The following is a 14,449-nucleotide window of genomic DNA, read 5'->3' on the forward strand; positions in this document are numbered from 1 at the left end:
CAAGTGCTTTTCACAATTAGTTGCAATCTGAACTGTAAGGTTTTTCTAATTTTATTTTGTCTTTAACTAGTTTTAAAAAATAGTTGATTCCATCCTATAATTTTTGAATTACAATACAGTGTTAAGTGAAGGTCGAATTTTAAACTATATATTCGGATTTATTCTAATTTTTTAAATATACATGGGTAAATGTGAGCTTTAAATATACAAAGTATGTATATTTATTACATATATACATTATATGTTTTACATATATATACATGCCAAAAATAATTGGAATATAAATATATCAGATTGGGGTTATGAACAATTTTTATATTTTTAAAGTTTCTATATTTCTAAAATCAGCCCATTTTGTATTTATATCAGAAAAGCAAAAATATTTCAGTCCTACATTACAAATATTCGTTTTGGTGATAATCTAAGTATCTGAAAAAAATTGTGATTTCTTTTCTCATGGCTGTTTTAACTTTTCTTAAGACCATCTTTGTGTGCTTGCTCTCTTTAGACGTTACTCAGTTTTAGTGTTTGCTCTTTAAACTTTATAAAACCAATGGGAAAGCAGTTTGAGTAACTTCTGTTCTTTCATAGAGCTGTACCTTTCAGAGCTTTGATGGTTATTAGTGAAGAGAAGAATGGACCCAAATGAAAAACAGTTGCATTTAAAAAGTATGTCTGGCGGGGAGATGGGGGAGGGGGGGAATAGTTAATGTGGAAAGAACCGCTCCTCCTGAACTTGACGGCGGAAGCAGAAGCCCTGCTGTTTTCCATCTGGGTTGCCTGGAGCGTATCATTTAACCTTCTGCATCCGTTCTCTCTTCTGGACATTATAGTATTCGTAATACCCGTCTCACGCAGGATTCCTGTGAGGAGCAAGTCAGATAATAATGCACGTGGAAGTGCTCTGAATGACAATCATGACATTCTTATCACCACTGGCATTATTTCCCCATCTGAAAGGGTAGAAGACGTGAGATGCTGAGGTTATCTTTATCTCGGCATAGAAACTAGGGAAACCCAAGATTTTTTTCTGCTTTGCCCTCCAGCATGACGAGTCAGAAGGTAAATATCAATATTGCTCTTCATAACTGAAGAGCCTCATAGTTCATGACAGGTGATTTCTTGGTTTCAGTTAGCATTTCAGAGACCATTATACACAGTAGTCATCCTGCATGGAGGTAAGGAAAACTCGTTTTCCAAGGCATATAGTCTCCAGTGAAGGAGTCGGTCTTGGTGGAATGAACTCAAGAAAGGCAGTTTATCTTAAAGGTAAGCTAGCATTTAAGAAGATGCTGGAGATTATCAGACATGCTTGTGGAAGGCGGGGCGGTGTGGATTGTAGACTCTGAGCTTCTGTATGTCTTTAAATGTCTGTAATTGCTCAGAAGCCAGGAGTGAAACAATGGATGCACTCAAGTGTTACAGGTTAACCCCACCTGCAGGCATTCATCAAGGAAGTGAAATAGATCACCCAGTACAAGATTCTGACTTGGCTACTCCAAGGCTCATGCTTCTAATTTGCAAGGATGCGCCTTGTAAGGCAGTAACTAGGGGGCAGAAGAACTCTGCTGGATACTGGGTTTGTTTGTCCTTGGGGACTGGGCAGAGATGTTACTGGAGATGGAGCAGAATAGGGGGAACTGCATATTGCCTGTCCCTCTGTTACCATTTTCATTTTGAATATTAAAGAGTTTTAGAAGACTGGGCAGACAATCTGAAGTTACTGTAATGTAAAGGGGGAAAGCTTCTTTCTGTTTGTCATAACCATAGAGTGATTTCTGGAAGTGAAGATTGTGGGATGAGGGATGGGGCTGCCCCAAGTGGAGGCATTTGGCTTATCTTTTCTCACTATCTGAATTTAGAGAGTTTAGTCATATCCATTACTTTCAGAGGGTTATTCTGTAAATGCATCTAGGAGTGTGTTTTAGAGCTATGGTATATTGATTATCTTGCATACATATTGAAATGTACTTTTAACATTCCAGATTCTGACTCATCCCCCAAATTTGAAAATCTTCATTTAGCCCTCTCTAAAATATCAGTGCAAATTAATAGAGTTTTATCAATGTAAGTACTGAGATGCAGATTAAGACATGTGCCAGCTAGTGAATATAACAGGAAAGAAAAATTTCTCAAGTCTATTCATTCCTATGCCTTGTTACATTTTTTATTGTTTAATATCTCATTCCTTGAGTATGTGTGATTTGGGATTAGATGTGCCAATTGGAAAACCTTGGAGGTTCAGAAATTCAAAGACGTGAAATATAAAATGATATTCATTTGACAGATACTGATGGGCATATATAATAGAACCTCCATCATCTATCTTTAGAAGTAGAAGATTAAACAGAAGTGTAATTAATTTGCCAACTCTGCTTCCCTGATTGAGACATTTATCAATGTTGATCTTTAATTATTCGTTTCCTTATGTATAAAATGAAATCTATTATGACCACTTAGGTCTGTTTGCAATAGGATTAGGTGCAGTTCCATGCCACCACCACCCCTACACACACATACACACATACACACACACACACACACACAGGCTAAGAAAATTAGACATTTATTTTTCTCTCACAGAAAAAGAGATTGGGAGGTAGGATTCCAGGGCAGATATGGCAGCTTGCCAGGAGTGGGGACCCAATCCTATCTTGCTGTTTGGCCATCCTTAGTGTGTCTCTTATGTACAAAATAGCTGCTTAAGCTCCAGCCATTACATTTGCATTCCAGGAAGAAGGAAAAGAAAGGCCTAGCCACCTTTTCAAAGATGTCTGCAAGAGGTATCATAACATTTTTGTTTACTTCATGTCAGCCAGAATTTACTCTCAGTACACTTGGCAGCAAGGGATGATGAAGATAAGCCTTTCAGGTGGGCAGAAATGTGTGCAATTCAAAAATCAAGGTTTCTACTTCCTTTTTTAAAACTTTTTATTTTGTGTTGGGAGTATAGCCAGTTAGCAATGTTGTGATCGTTTCAGGTGAACAGCAAAGAGACTCAGTCATACATACACATGTATCCATTCTCCCCCAAACTCCCCTCCCATCCAGGTTGCCACATAACATTGAGCAGAGTGCCACAGGCAGCACAGTAGGCCTCAAGGTTTCTACTTCTGAGAAAAGTGGGGAGAATGGATATTGGGAGAAACAATGAGTAGCCACAAATTTCAAGCTCAGAATGTTGTGATGTCATATTTCGGGGAAAATCTGACCTGTTCAGTCAAGGTGAATATATACCAAGTGTATACAAATCAGGCAACTTGCACTATTACCTTCATTAGCTCTGCCCCTTTTTTAGACCTGAGATTGCATTTTTAGCCCTAGTTCAGAATCCTTTGGTTGATTCTTTGGCTGTATGTGTGTGTGTATGAGAGAGAGAGAAATGAAATCCTTTTTTTCATTCATTCTGGTTTAGATTCTGTTCCCACAGAAGTCATTGTGCAGCACTGAGTCGAGTTCCCTGTGCTATACAGCGGTCCCCATTAAATATCTATTTTATAGTAGTGTGTACATGTCAATCCCAATCTCCCAATTTGTCCCTTCCCTCTGTCCCCTTGGTAACCATAATTTCGTTTTCTACATCTGTGACTCTGTTTTGTAAATGGGTTTATTTGTACCATTTTTTTTTTCAGATTCCACATATAAGTGATATCAAGGATATTTGTCTTTCTATGTCTGACTCACTTCAATATGACAATCTCTAGGTTCATCCATGTTGTTGCAAATGGCATTTTTTTCATTCATTTTATGGCTGTGTAATATTCCACTGTATATATACACCACATCTTCTTTATTCATCTGTCGATGGCCATTTAGGTTGCTTCCATGTCTTGGCTATTGTAGGATAGTGCTGCAGCGAACATTGGGGTACATGTATCTTTTCAAATTGTGGTTTTCTCCAGATATATACCCAGGAATGGGATTGCTGGATCATATGGTAGCTCTAATTTTAGTTTTTTTAAGGAAAGTCCCTACTGTTCTCCATAGTGGCTGTACCAGATTACATTCCCACCAACAGTATAGGAGGGAGAAACAAAATCTGTCCTGCAAGGTGTGATGTGTGTGTACACCATTATCCAGCAGTCTAGAGCTTCCCTACCTCCCTCTCCAGGGTTAGAACACATGATGTTCACCCCACATTGTCAGCACTTCACATGATTAATAGTGACCAGGAAATGTATGCTTTCCATGAGAGTTGCATGCATCTGCTTAGGTTACTAGTAATTACAGCACTCTTGTATTATGCTCCGTGCCTTGTCTGTTAAAACAGGCATGGTGGCCGAGGAGGAAGAGAAGATTCCCCTGGGATAACCAAGGGAGAAAGTCAACAAGAGTTACAACTCTGGTTTGGGCTCTATGCGTAAGATCATTCTTGCAAGTCAAAGAGAAAAAAAGAAATCACACATTTGTACTTTTTGTAAAATCAGTCCCCCATTTTAATAGCTAATTAAAACCAGGACTCTTCTATTCTGTGACGGAATCTCCACGGGACGTTTGTGAATATGTCATATTTGAGTTGCTTGGAGGTTTGGGTCTGTTTTATTGAATCGTTCATATTTTTAAGTGTCTCAGATTCTTGATCAACCCACAACATCCTGGAGTCTCTTTTGTTAAGTCTGTTTCTGCTCCTGATGGTAGCAAAGAGGTCAGCTCATAGGATGCTAGAGCCTGAGTTTAGCTAAGTGGCAGGTTCTGAATTAATGTGGTGTTGCTGTGTGGTATAATGTCATTTCCTAGGAAACTGCCAGTATCTGGCTAACTTCCAGGAGCACAAGTGGTCAAGCCAGTGGAGGTGGTATTAGAACTGTTATTATTGTTGTCTCTAACAGACAGACATGTTATGAAAACTCACCACAAAGGTCCCCTTTCCATATATCAACAAGGCTTTATAGGTAATAAAAGGCAGACAGCTGAGTTGTTTTTTTTTTTTTTTTTAATGTCACTATTGGTCTGACCAAGATTTGGCAACAAAAATAAATTGAATCCCTGATGTTGAAACGAGGTCAGAATAAGTTGAAAGTCAGGGGAACAAATAAGTAAGCAGAAAATTATTGTTTTTTCCATTTTGGTGTAGATGGGGATGGTACTATGGGGGACTCTGAATGGACCCACCAGAGGCAGGTGTATCAGTGGAGATGATTAGTAGCTAGACAATGACGGAAGGAATTCTAGTGCAGTATGGAGAAGCAGCAGGAGGAAGGGAAGGAAAAGAAAAGGGAATAGTTCAATATGAGGTCATTACAGGTTGTTTGGACATGGTAGGATTCCCATTGTTTTACCTAAACACTGCTTGTAAACAGTTTGCAAGTTTGAATGTGCTCTTTGACTGTAGAGTGTGCTATGAATTGATGTGAATTGAAAAAAAAATGAGAAAGAAGATACTTTTTCAAGGGATTTTCTGTTTGATTATGTTGAGCTTTTCTTTCACTAACGGATCTGGGGAGGTTAAGCCCCTGCAGCGTCGTTAGCCGTTTCTCTGGTACCAAGCAGAAGGACAACACGGCACTTTGAAAACCAGCAGTGCAGAGTTAGTCCTCCTTGTTCCTCCTGTTTTTAAAAAACTCAGCGCTGGTTTACGACACACCTCTGTGTTTTTGATCCACAACGTGCACTGCCCTAGCTTCACACCATCGTCCTGAGAAGATTCAGGCAGTAATTGGCAGTCACGCCCTCTGTCCCCACTTCTGGATGGGAACCTCTTTGCAGGAGACAAGGCACCAGATCCTCCTCCACCTCATTTCCCATGACCCTATTCTTCCTGGTCCCTCCCCTGGTTATCGAATAATCTCAGTGAATGGATCACTGTCTAATGCACGGAGGTGGTGGTCTAGTTGCTAAGTCGTGTCCGACTCTTTGCAACCCCATGGACTGTAGCCCACTAGGCTCCTCTGTCCGTGGGATTTCCCAGGTAAGAATACTGGAGTGGGCTGCCATTTTCTTCTCCAAGGGATCTTCCTGACTCAGTGATTGAACCCACATCTCCTGCACTGCAGGCAGTCTCTTGTATTGCAGGCGGATTCTCTACCAACTGAGCCACCAGGGAAGCCCTACTTATAGTGGGGTGTAAGTAGAAGGCTACGTTCATAAACAGTGTGGTTTGTGCAGTACCACACTTTCTATTGATTGGGCTGTTGTGGGGGGAAACCATGCTTGGGTCTTACAACCTAAAAATATCCAGAACATTGTCTTGAAGTCAATTTAAAAACGGTGCACCCCTCCACCCCACACCTCCACCCCCATCAAATACAATAAGTTCGACTTGGGGAGTTATTTTTTGTAAAGAAGGTACTTCTGATAGTCTGACTTCAGTTTTATCAGCTGCCCAAGTGCCAGTGTTGAGAGGAATTAAAATGCCAAGAGGTCTTAGGTCATTATTAGAGATCTACCTTTAATAGACTCTATGGTGGATTTAGTAAACTGGACACTCTTCAGCTCTAAGCTTGGAAATTAAAGCTAGCCCCTGCTGCCAGAACGCATTGTCCCATAATCAAAATGATTTATAGGGCCTACTTGCAGCAGATACCCTGAGAAACTCCCACTGACATGGCTGGATCGGGTTGTAACTGTATTTCACAGTCACTTAATAGAAAGATCTCACCAGATGTCATGACTGCAATATTTACCCGTTAACTCTTGTTCTGGTAGTTATCTCAGCAGGCCCACAAATTATATCATGTCCCCCTTACCTGGGGTGAAATGAAAAGCTTACAAACTCAAATCATGCCTTCACTCCCCACATCAATCCAAGAAATAAACTAGAATGGAAAGAGGAGTGGCTAAGGGAAAGGGGAAATGGGGAAAATTTGAGAATGCAGTGAAGACTAGTTTTACGTGGTGGAGGTGGAAACGTGGCCGGCCCTGCCTCCAGTTTTGTTCCATGTTAAAAAATCTCAGTAGGAACTCAGTTCTCTGTGTTGAGGAAAAAAATGTGCCTTCTTTTATGATTAGACTGACCATCCTGAATAGATCCATTTCTATCAGCATCAGGTTTTGCTTATTTAAACCTTGGCTTAAGCCCCAATTCATACCTGATTTACTCTTATGGAACCTTGAATTGATCTAAAACTTTTGTATCTTTCAGTGGCACATGGGGCAGCAGAAAAGCCCAGTCAGCAAATACTATGAAATGCTCAGGATTATTTACCAAATACTATGAAACGCTCAGGATTATTTACAAGACATGACACAGCACATCGGGGGAACTGATTTGTGTAACAAATATTCAGCATGCATATATCAAGTATGTGTCGGGCACTATGCCAGGGCCTTCAGGTTGAGAAAAAGAAAAACATTTGCTTGCCCTCGAGGATCTTAGAGTCTAGAGGTTTTCTGTGTCTTTCCACTTCTAATTCTGAAGCTGAACAGCCAACTGACATCCAGTAAGCATCCATTTTTCCAGAAGAACTCTGTTAGGGATGAAATAATGTAGTAAGAGAGATGAGAAAAAATAGGCAGGGGTGGGCAGGCTGGAAATGGGGTAGATACCGTTACAAAGAAACTGTTGTTTAAAGATTTATTTGTCTGTCTTTGGCTGTGCTGGGTCTTCACTGCTTTGTGGACTTTAGCTGTGGTGTCCGGGCTTCTCACTGCAGTAACTTGTCTTGTTGCAAAGCACAGGCTCTAGGGTGCGTGGGCTTTGGCAGTTGTAGCATTTGGGCTTAGTTGCTTCACGGCATGTGGGATCTTCCTGGATCAGGGATTGAACCTGTGTCTCCTGCATTGGCAGGCGAATTCTTTACCACTGAGCCACCAGGGAAGCCCTGTTGTTGTTCAGTCACTAAGTCGTGTTGGACTCTTTGCAGCCCCATGGACAGTAGCCCACCAGATTCCTCTGTCCAAGGGATTTTCCAGGCAAGAATACTGGAGTGAATGGCTATTTCCTTCTCCAGGGAATCTTGCCAACCCAGGGATCAAAACTGCATCTCCTGCATTGACAGGTGGATTCTTTACCACTGAGCCACCAAGGAAGCCCAGTCCTACAAAGGAACTACACACATTTATATGATATAGGTCTGTACTTGTACCCGTGAATCATCTCACTTAATCAGATATTATAATGGCAACTAGGCAAGTGCTTACTTAAATGAGACATTCCATATAAAATGCTAGCATGTACTAAGTGCTTCATACATATTAGCTATTATTCCTACTTCTTGTTAATACATTGTAGAGACTCAATAAAACTTGTCAAATGAGTGACTAGGAGATGAAATTAAGCACTGGAATTTAAACCTGTACATAAACTGAGTATGATATCTATATGAGTAGAGAACCTTGTATAGCATGAGTGAGATTTTCACATTCTATCCTGACAAAGATGATCAGAAATCTTCATATAACTGCACAGGCTTCAAACATGTTTCTCTGTCCAACATCAGCTTTCATTTAAAAAAAAAAAAAATGACAGCAGCATCTCCAAGGTGCTGCTGGCAGGAAGAGGCATGGGAAAGTGTCCTTCTGTTTCACTCTGGAGAGGAAAGGTGATAATGGGAGAGGAAGCAGGCAGGCATGAAGTGATGACGGTGGTGATGGAGGCCGAGGCGGTAAGGGGGAGGGTGCGGACCAGGAGAGTGTGAACCAGCAGACAGGGCTGACAGGTAGGCACTTGAATGACTTCCCTGGAATATCTCCCAATGCTAGCACCATCCTTTATCCAAAGTGCCCAGACTAGAGCTAGCTTCTTGCTTTAGAAGCATAATGCTCCAGATGATTACAAACACTGGTTTGGCCAAAAGCTTCATTTGGGTTTTTCCGTAACATTGTACAGAAAACCCAAGCTCTTTGGCCAACCCAAGAGCTTTGTGAGCCAGCCTCCAATGCTGTCTGCTCAGGAGATTTAATTGTCCTGTTTCTCTATCGTTATGAGCTGATTAATGTTGGGGGGATGAGGGGTAAATAGACAAGAATGGCCTCTGTTGTCTCCAATTTGTGCGTTGGTCTGAAGCAAGCTTTAGCAGTTCAGTAGGGCATGAGGAACTGGCGGTCTGCAGGTATGACCAGACACTTGGCCAGCTTATTAGAAGGAACGAAGGGCATCCATAGGTCAGATCAGGCAATTCAGGTAAAGCAATCCGTGGATTTTCTAGAGTTGCCCAAATTCACCAGCTCCTTATGCAGTGTTAATACTGCCTTCTTACCCCTGCGTGCACACAGCCTCAGTAAGGTGAAACACTCTAAGTGAATGATTCCTAGGACTCCAGAAACATCAGTCATTTAGGATCAGAAGATCCTCACTCGAGATTGGCCTCACAGGAAAATCTAATATAAGAATTCATGCAATGAGTTCAAATTGGACAATGGAATTGTGAGTCTGACATTAAGACAACGGAAGGAATGGAGGAGGAGAACTTTGGGAAGAGAGAGGTCAGTGGAATGTTCAGGGAGTAAAATTTATTATGGAACATTAAAAAAAACTGCAAATTACCTTTGAGAGTCATTTTGTTTATATCTTAAATGCTGCAATATCCTTTTAGTTAATTTGTTTATACGCATTTAGGGGCCAGTTACATGTTTTAGTCTACAATCCACACTTACTCCCAGAGTGCTGCCCTTGAGACAGTCCATCAGAAATTTCCTCAAGGCTCTGGAAAAGGGGATAAAAGGCATATTTTAAGAGGTGGGTGTGTATGTGCAAACTATGTTTGTTTTAAAGAGATCTTAGATGCTGTAGAAATAATTAGCCATGTGCATGAACCAAAATAATTAATACCAAATGGTACAATATCCTTTCTGAATCCTGTTTCAAAACAGAACTTGAATGAAACATTAAGTTCTCTCTCCTTGTTTTTCCCCCATGTTACTCCAGATTTTATAATCATCGCTAGTACCTTCTTGGCTATGAAGTTAATGTCCTTGTATAGAGCCATCTTCCTCACTTTTCTTGCCTTTCAGAATGCTTCATGGTTTTGGGTATTACACAATTTGCTTTCCAGAGAAATATTAACTGTTGAGTATTTTAATTACCCAAAACAAATGCCTGTTATAAATGTACAACGGCATTGGAGAAGCTTCTATCTCCATGCATCCTGATCCCTGGGAGGCATTTATTACCTATGCTGAATAGGTAAAGACCTTCTCACTTGTTGGATTCAAACCTCTTACCTTGGCATGTTGGTCCATCACAGATTGACAGGGCTGTTCTAGAATCCAGTTTTCTACTTTAAGGAAGGACTCTAGTGATGTGTTGGGATAATGGAGATAGGATTGTGTGTGTGTGTGCGGTCTCCACTGTCTTTCTTCAAAGGTAAACCTGCGAGATCATGTTACTCATAATTTGCATTACCTCTCACCAAGTTTACCATCAGAGGAGTTGAGATTGGCTAAGGGTCTCCCACGATTGAGCCCTGGGCTTAAAACTCAGTTGAAGAGGGAGCAAACCACAAGAACAGTATTTTCCAAGAGGTTTACTTCCCTTGAACTGAAGCATAATCATGTTCCCTAGCTCTCGGGGCACTTGTACAAAGCCCATCTGTTTATTCAAGCACTTGCTTGATGATATGGGAGGCTCAGCCAGAATAATCCCAGGCATGAGGTTTCCAAATGCTGGATGTGTTATTCAAGGACATTATTTCCCATTGACATACCTAAATTTAAACTAAGATAATCAATAATGCCAATGTCGCCATTGAACCTAAGGACTAGAGAACACACTTAAGATGTCACTTAGTACATATATCCATTCCCCTCCTTTTAAGGAGGACTATAAAGTATTCTCTTTGAAGTCATCTGCAGTCACATAGTTTAATCCAATGGTCATTAACCCAGATCCGGAGTCAATATCTTTTGGAAGCTTACCAGTGCTTCTAATGTTCAGCATGGACTCAGCCACTGGGGTAATCAGTGGCCTTCCTTAATTCATGTCTTACTCAGTTTCTCGGCTCCATTTAATATAGTTGATGTCTTAGTTTTCTTCCACTTCCTTGACCACTTTTCCTCTCTTGAGCCAAAATTGGGTGTTTTGGCCCCTCCTCTTTTTTTAAACTGTCCTTCTTGAGTATCTCTCTCAGCCTCAACTTCCTTCCTGGGATGTTAATAGTTCTGCTTCCTGAAATCTCTGCTCCCCTCACCTGCTCTCTGTCCTTCCAGGCGAGTGACAGATATCTGTCCTGGGGCCAGAGGTGCCTGTGGGCAGCAAAGCAGACTGGATTCTGCTCTCAGACACCTGGAGCAAGCCTGCATCAGGCCAAGGGAAAAAAGGCTGTGGACCTGCCTTCTCTTTTATGCAGCCCAGTACAGGCCATTAGACGCTATACACAATCGAGGTCTTCTCTGAAGGAAGGGAGGAGGAGATGCGTGCGCACAGGGTACCCGGAGACTCGAGGTGTGCTGAAGTCAGACGTGTTACAGCACAGAGGGGCATGCGGCTGGCAGGGCCTGGTGGCTGAGGCTGGCTGTGGTCCTGATTGTAAGATGTGAGCTATCAGACGTGTTACAGCACAGAGGAGCATGCAGTCAGCATGGCCGTGGCCGTACAGGGTACCCGGAGACTCGAGGTGTGCTGACGTCAGACATGTTACAGCACAGAGGAGCATGCGGCTGGCAGGGCCTGGTGGCTGAGGCTGGCTGTGGTCCTGATTGTAAGATGTGAGCTATCAGACGTGTAACAGCACACAGGAGCATGTGGCTGGCAGGGCCTGGTGGCTGAGGCTGGCTGTGGTCCTGATCGTAAGATGTGAGCTAAACAGCATGGCCGTGGCCGCACGGAGGTTCCTGATTATCAGAGAACTGGGGGCCTGATATCCATGAGGAGTATTTGTTGTCCCTATCACAGTCCAAATGACATCAGGCTCCAGCCAGTCTTTCCTCTTGACCTCGAGGCTGGCCCTTGAGCAACTCAGCACTTCTTGTGGGGCTCTGCACCCCCAAAGTCACAGGAAATGATCTCTAAACATCTCAAAAAAAATATGCAAACAAAAACCTAGGTTTTGTCTTCTAGGGAAAGCATGGTTCAATAAAAGCAAATTTCACATGAGCTGATAAATAAAGTTGGAGCTCAGTACCTTCATAGATTGTTGGGGAACCTGGCATTTCATTTATGTTTTTCTGAAGCTGGGACATTTGCAGGCTTTAGGAGGGCCTGCTGTATGTCAGCCACAGTCCTAGGTACTGGAGTGGCTGGTACTTAAATGCACATAAACTTAGACTCTGAGTGATGGTTCTCAACCTGAGCTGAAATTCTGGATTCCTGGTCCAGGCTTTATGACATGATGGGCTGGGGGTGTAGCCTTACCAGAAGGATTTTTATAAAGCTCCCCACACATTCCTAACCTGCTGCCAGTGGGTCTGGTGTAGTAAGTTCCCAAACTGAGCTGCTGATCAGAATCGCCAGAGTTTTTTAAAATGCAGATTCTTGGGTCACGGCGCAGATCTGCTGAATCTTGGGAATCTACAGGGAATGTGTACTTTTAGAGTCACCAGTGTTTCTGATAACCAGTTTGGGGAGCCCGCCCCCCTGCGATGTACTCATGCGTGGTTGTGATCTAGAAACATAATGCTTATAACAGTTTTGATTCCTTTATTCTCATAGACAAAGCCATTTTTACTCCTTTGGATAATGGCCAAGTGTTTGTAGTGGTTCTTAATGAGAATTTCACAATTCTAAAGCTACCAGTCCACCAACAGCTCTCCCCATTCTCTGAGCTCTTTTCTCTGCCATGTGTCTGTCAGGGAACTTGTTTTCTGCCTTGTTAAAATAATCCCTTTTAAGTGCTGTGTTTTCTTGTGTGCGCGCATGCTCAGTGACTTCAGTTGTGTCCACCTCTTTGCGATCCTATGAACTATAGCCCACCAGGCTCCTCTGTCCCCATCTTGATGCATCTACAGCCCTCCTCTGTTACTGAATCTGTAACTTTACCGTCTCATGAACCACAAAGCCAGTCGTCGCGATGTGTCTGCTGCTGCTGCTAAGTCGCTTCAGTCGTGTCTGACTCTGTGCAACCCCATAGACGGCAGCCCACCAGGCTCCCCCGTCCCTGGGGTTCTCCAGGCAAGAATACTGGAGTGGGTTGCCATTTCCTTCTCTGTGCGATGTGTCTAGCTTTGGTCATTTTCTCTGAAGATCTCCCACCGTCCTGAGATTCACTGACCACACAGTGGTCCTGGCAGTCAGCGTGGGGGAGCTTGTAAATCCATTTAATTAAACGTCTTCCACATTGACCTTGAGGAGAGTTCCAAGACAGCTGTGAAATAGAAAACAAGACCCACCCGTCTGAAGTGTTATTCCTACCTGGCTGCTTGGAGCTCGTGTCAGCCTCCCAGGCCGGTCCCTTTCTGATCACCCGTTGAGAGCTCTCTGTGAAGTTCTCTGGAGCTAACACTTTGTATGTTTTACCACATACGTTTATGATGGGTTCATTTTTATCATTTAATTCGGAAACATTATCGATCGCCTCGGTCACTGCTTTCCTGTTGGTCTTCACCAGGCTACCCACCCCTCATGAGGTAACCCCAGCAAAATGAAAGCTAACTGTATATTTTTCAAACCTACAAAGGGGAGAAAGATCCCAATTTTTGAAATGTGCTCTTATGGGGGGGTGGGGAAAGTGTGCCAGACAAGGAGATCATATGTCTCAAAATGGAAGGGGCACATTTTTCTACTTAACACTGAGACATTTTTCTAATGGAAGGCTCCTTTATTTATATTTTTGTTTATTTTAGGAAAAGCCTAACTTATTGTAAGAAATTATCTCTTAGTGAAATAAAGGCCTTTTCCCCCCACTTCCCAGTCTAAAGTACACTCTGGAAGAGATCAGGAGCGATAGTCGTCCTCTGCACACATCCGGGACTGTGGCTAGCCCACACCTTGAAGTCAGGGCACGCTGACGGATAGGAGCTGAAAACACTGAAATGAGGCACGGTTTCCCTTCGCTGTGCTGGAATTACATTGTAAGGAAAGCGCATCGACCCTACATTCTCCAGACTGAAGGCAGAACTTTAAAAAAAAATCAATTGGGAAAAATAATAGATTTCCTAGAAAAGAACACAAGCAAAAAAAACTCAAAATGAAAATCCTTTGTGGCAAATGAGGCAACCACTAAATATACTGAAGGAATTTTCAAGAGTTCTCACCATTTCCATCATCTCCTCATAGAGGGAAAGAAGTTACTGTGGGTGTTATTGGTGGTGGTGTTTACTCGCTCAGTCACGTCCAGCTCTTTGCAACCCCACAGACTGTAGCCCGCCAGGCTCCTCTGTCCATGGGATTTCCCAGGCAAGAACACTGGAGTGGGTTGCCATTTGCTTCTCTGGGGCATCTTCCTGACCCAGGGATCAAACCTGCATCTCCTGCATTGGCCGGCAGGTTCTCTACCACTGAGCCACAAAGGAAACCCTACTATGCCTGTAGTTCCTATTGAAGATAAGGAGCATTTCTTAGCTAACATACTGCATCATACCCTGTGCTTGGACACTGCACTGAATGCTTAATATACATGATCTCACCCCTGATGGC

General features: G+C 42.5%; 1 protein-coding gene across 27 annotated transcripts in view; it reads left to right on the plus strand.

Annotated features, from left to right (window-relative positions):
* ATXN1 (ataxin 1) overlaps positions 1-14,449 on the plus strand; it is a 426,916-nt gene that overhangs the window by 372,022 nt on the left and 40,445 nt on the right. The window contains exon 1 of one of the 27 annotated variants that reach the window (XM_070777674.1): positions 1-14,449. This exon is cut by the window's left edge and continues 27,856 nt beyond it; it is cut by the window's right edge and continues 14,898 nt beyond it. The exons of the other annotated variants lie outside the window; for them this stretch is intronic. The gene's annotated coding sequence lies outside the window, so the exon portion shown is untranslated. 27 annotated transcript variants of the gene reach the window in all.

Source organism: Bos indicus, chromosome 23, assembly GCF_029378745.1.
Source record: "Bos indicus isolate NIAB-ARS_2022 breed Sahiwal x Tharparkar chromosome 23, NIAB-ARS_B.indTharparkar_mat_pri_1.0, whole genome shotgun sequence".
NCBI lineage: Eukaryota > Metazoa > Chordata > Mammalia > Artiodactyla > Bovidae > Bos > Bos indicus.